Consider the following 4,181-nt stretch of genomic DNA (forward strand, 5'->3'; position numbering starts at 1 on the left):
TAATCGCGTGGCGATATAGTATTCACTTCTTCGTAGGAATAAAAAAATACTTAAAACGCTGAGTTTCGCTTTGGGTGGAAACTTTATTGAATCGCAGTTTTTGTATACCTTTAAAAAGTTTTTCAACTATATTCGCTCGCTGTCGTGATGCTACTGAAGCAATCGCGATGGCGAGGAACCCGATTCCCGATCCTGAGGTCATTCGCCTTCCCTGTATCCGAACCCGTTACAGTGCCCTCTGTACGTGAGAGTGTAGAATCTCTCGCGATCGCAAATGCTGAATGTTTTGCTGTCAGCCGCGGTGACAGTTCTCTATTTGTTTACGACTCGCAGCAACAGATTACTTTAACTCATTCTCTTACATCACAGCATAATTTCGGCTATATTATAAATCTATATTCTGTGCACTAACCTGCGAAATGGATGCGTCCAAACAAACTTACTTTAACAACATTGAAGTGGCTGCTTTTGTGGCCCTGTGGTTTAACCCACCAAACTAATTGTGTTTTGGCTTTGTTTGATGGAACTGAATTTTTAGTAAAAGAAATTGGTGGTGTTTTCGGTATCTTGATTATTTGTGCTATTTTTGTGTTGGAAAACGTTTGCATCCCGTGTAAAAAAATGAGAGAAATAAATTCTTTAAGGCTACTTCAACGCAGTGCCAAAAATTAGTGTTTTTTATTCTCTCTCTTATAATCGTTTGTACACTTGTTCGCTTTTGTCGTTAAGGGCCGATTCCGCGGTTTTCTCCCTTTTTATATGTTTTGAACCGGATCAAAACATCGCCTGGTCTGAAAGATGTTGGAACCTTACAAATGTTCCAACACTATGTCATGTATGTTTAATCTCTTTCTGTTTTGTTTTACCCATTATTATCGTTTTGGTTTTGTTTATGTTTATTTCTAATTTTAGTTCGCATATTGCTGTATAAATTTCTATTATACCTATTTGGAGGGTTCTATTTAGCAGAGTTATGTTTTTATCTGCAGCCATTATAGCAAAATCATCTGCATACTGTATTAGCCTAATCTTTGGTATTTTGTTCATCCTACTATTTTTTTCGTATAAATATTATATAATGTAGGGGACATCACGTCACACTGTGGCAGTCCATCAATGACTAGTGTAACGGTACTTTATTCGCTGGATACCTCCGTCCTCACTCACTATCGCTTATCTAATGCCTATCTCTCTCTCTTTTGATAGCTATCGCTCTCATCCTTATCTGCCTGCATCTTATCGTTTTGCGCTTATCGTTTCGCACTTAAGGTGAGTGTGGAAAAAGCGACTTAATCGACTTTAATATTCAAAGAAAACGACTGAAAAGGCTTCGACTCGGCTTCTTTAATGGAAGTACTCAAAATTAAATGAACTGAAAAACTGCGTTGATCTCGCTTTATTTGCCTTAATCCGGCTTAGTTTTTTCTTTATTTAATTAAAGGGTACTGGTCGAGCGATTAAAAAAAATCCGTGTCTCTCCTTCGCTTATTTTGTCGCTACTGCCTTCGTGTTTTTTGATTCGTGTCGTGGCAGCCCTCTAGCGTTCGGTTCTGTGGTCCGTCGCAGGCGGCCATCTAGCGCAAGGTTCCATCCGTCTTGTCGGGCGGCTTGTGATGGTTGTCTGGCTGTCAAGGCTGTTTTGACAACAGTGAGTTTACACTAGTTTGCTGATTATTTTTGTATTACATTCTAATTATATGGTCTAATTTTATAAAAAATTGACTAATCCATGTTACTAATTGGCTATTCATGTTTATCTTGATGATTTTTTTTTATAGTATTTAGTTTATATTTATAGTTTTACGTTATTATATGCGTTTTATAAGTCTGCGAAGGGAATACCTATTTTTATTTTTTATTTTTTTCCTTTTTTGTATCCAGTTTAGCAGTTAGTTTGTGCACAATTGGGTTGATTTATTTTTTTTAAAACCAAAAGATCTGTCTGGGAGTATTTTGTTTCTTATGCAGTGTTGTAAACAACAGGCGATCGGTACTGTCCAGTCAGTTGAACCGGTTGATAAACCGGCAGCCCCAATTATCCGTGATCGTTCCGGATAATACAGAATATACAATTGTAAAAGAAAGGACCGAGAGAATGAGAGAAGAGTTACGCGATTGTTGGCGCAAACGCCATCGCGAAAGATCAATAGCAAATCAAGCGGTGAATAAAGTGCAGCAATTTTTTATAACTTTGTGAAAGCAATTTTCAAAGAAGCTGGATTTCGACTATATTTATTTACTACTCTAGTTACATCCGTAACACACAGTGTTTATTTATTTTCTTTAGGACTGCCGAATTGCCTACTTTCATGATCGTATTGATAAATGATATTAATGTATAATTTTCTACTTTTGTTTTGTCCCCGTTTTGTTTTTGTATTGCTTTGATTTTTATTCTTCTTAGTTTTTTTTATTCTCCCTTTTTCCCACATCTCGTTTATTTTCTATACCTTATATTTTTTATGTTTCTGGGTAATTGTTTTTCAACATTTTGTACGTTATTTTATCTACTCCAGGTACTGATTTTTTCTTTTTGTTTAGAATTTTATGCCACTCTTCTTTGTCTAGCAGTTTGTTTTCGTTTATAATTTAAAGTATGGTTATTAATTCTATATATTTTTTTTCATTTTTTCCATATGTTTTTTCTGACTAGTTCTCGATTCTTCATTGTTATGGATTATATTTTCTTCTCTGGTCATTTATTCCTTATCATCCAACTATATAACTAACCTTCATAGCTCCTTTGTCGTAATGTTTTTGTTTATTTTTTCTATTTAGTTTTTGTAGAATTCTTTTTTACTCAATTTTCTTTTTCTTTTTAACACTGCTTCATTTTTTTTGTACTTTATGGCATCTTTTATAGTTTTTGTATTGTGGTATATTGTTTTTGCTTTATTTCTGTGTTTTAGTGCCGTTTCAATGTCTTTATTCCAGCACGACTTAGGATCATAATTCACCTATATTTAGCTATATTTTGCTCAATTTTTTTCTATCTTTTTTTTATTTCGCTTAGTGCTAGTATCTTATCTAATTTAAGGATTTGCATGTTTTTAAGTACTTTTTTCTTATTCAATTGTGCTGTTTGTTGTTTCTTTGTCTTTTCTTTCATGCATGCTTTGATTATACTGTGTTTGCTACTTCCTATATGTCGTTCTATCATATTTTTGTCTATCCTATTAAATAGATCTTGTGTGATTATGGTTAAATCAATAGATTTAACCATAATTTTTTGGATCGTCTGAGAAGTGTGTTTTTTCATTTTTAAAAATTCAAACCAAATAATCAAATTCTTCAGTCAATTTTGTTCCGTTATTATCGTTTTTTTGTCTTCCCAAAATGAATGGTGACAGTTAAAATCTCCCATTATTTCTGTTCTTCTGATTTGTTGTGTTACTTCTGTTATTTCTTGCAGCGTTGTTTTTGGGCTCATGCACATCGATATAATATTTTATTACTTTCTATTAACTCTATTGTTACTATTTGTATATTATTTATCCTATTTCCTATTATGATTTGTTTAAATTTCACTCCCTTTTTGATGATGATAGCGCTTCCGCCATATCCATATTTTCTGTTTTCTTTTATAATATTATATCCTGTTATATGTTTAAAATATCTTTCTTTAATTTATAGATTTTTGGATGCATGCTATATTGATTTTCTCCATTTTTAGTACGTGTTCTATCTCATCTGTTAGCTTTGTACGTTTGCTTGTAAGATATTTAAGTTATTTATTAACATGATTAGTAAAATTGTGTTTTTTTATTATATCTTTAGGGAGAAAAGGGATATAATATCATGTTTTGTTTTTTTTATTACTTTTTTAACATTTATTTACTCTTTTTGTCTTTTCTATTGTTTTTTGTCATGTTGCAGTGGGATTAGTTCACTTCCGTTTCATTTTGTATTAGGAGTTGTTCTAAATCTAGTTATGCCACGTCTATAGACGTGTTCATTGACAGTCTAGTTTCACTGATATGAATGGTTTTTTTTCTGTATTTGTTGCGATGCAACCGATTCTTTCTACCCAGAGATAAATTAAAACGTTTTTTAGCCGAAATTAGAATGGTATAATTTATTACTATTTCGCAAGGTGGCGCTAAAAAATCACGTGCGTATGCTCGGGTGCGCGAAGGAATCTGCTCGTCATCCTGCTGCGTCGGTCATTCCCCCTAAGGGCT

At 33.3% G+C, this 4,181-nt stretch overlaps 1 long non-coding RNA gene across 1 annotated transcript; it reads left to right on the forward strand.

The window, feature by feature from the left end:
* Window positions 1–2,211, forward strand: LOC133393622 (uncharacterized). Its single transcript, XR_009766284.1, has 2 exons — window positions 1–1,648; window positions 1,882–2,211. It is a non-coding gene; the product is annotated as an uncharacterized LOC133393622 (long non-coding RNA).
* The last annotated feature ends 1,970 nt before the right edge of the window (window positions 2,212–4,181 follow it).

Source organism: Anopheles gambiae, chromosome 3, assembly GCF_943734735.2.
Source record: "Anopheles gambiae chromosome 3, idAnoGambNW_F1_1, whole genome shotgun sequence".
Taxonomy (NCBI): Eukaryota; Metazoa; Arthropoda; class Insecta; order Diptera; family Culicidae; genus Anopheles; species Anopheles gambiae.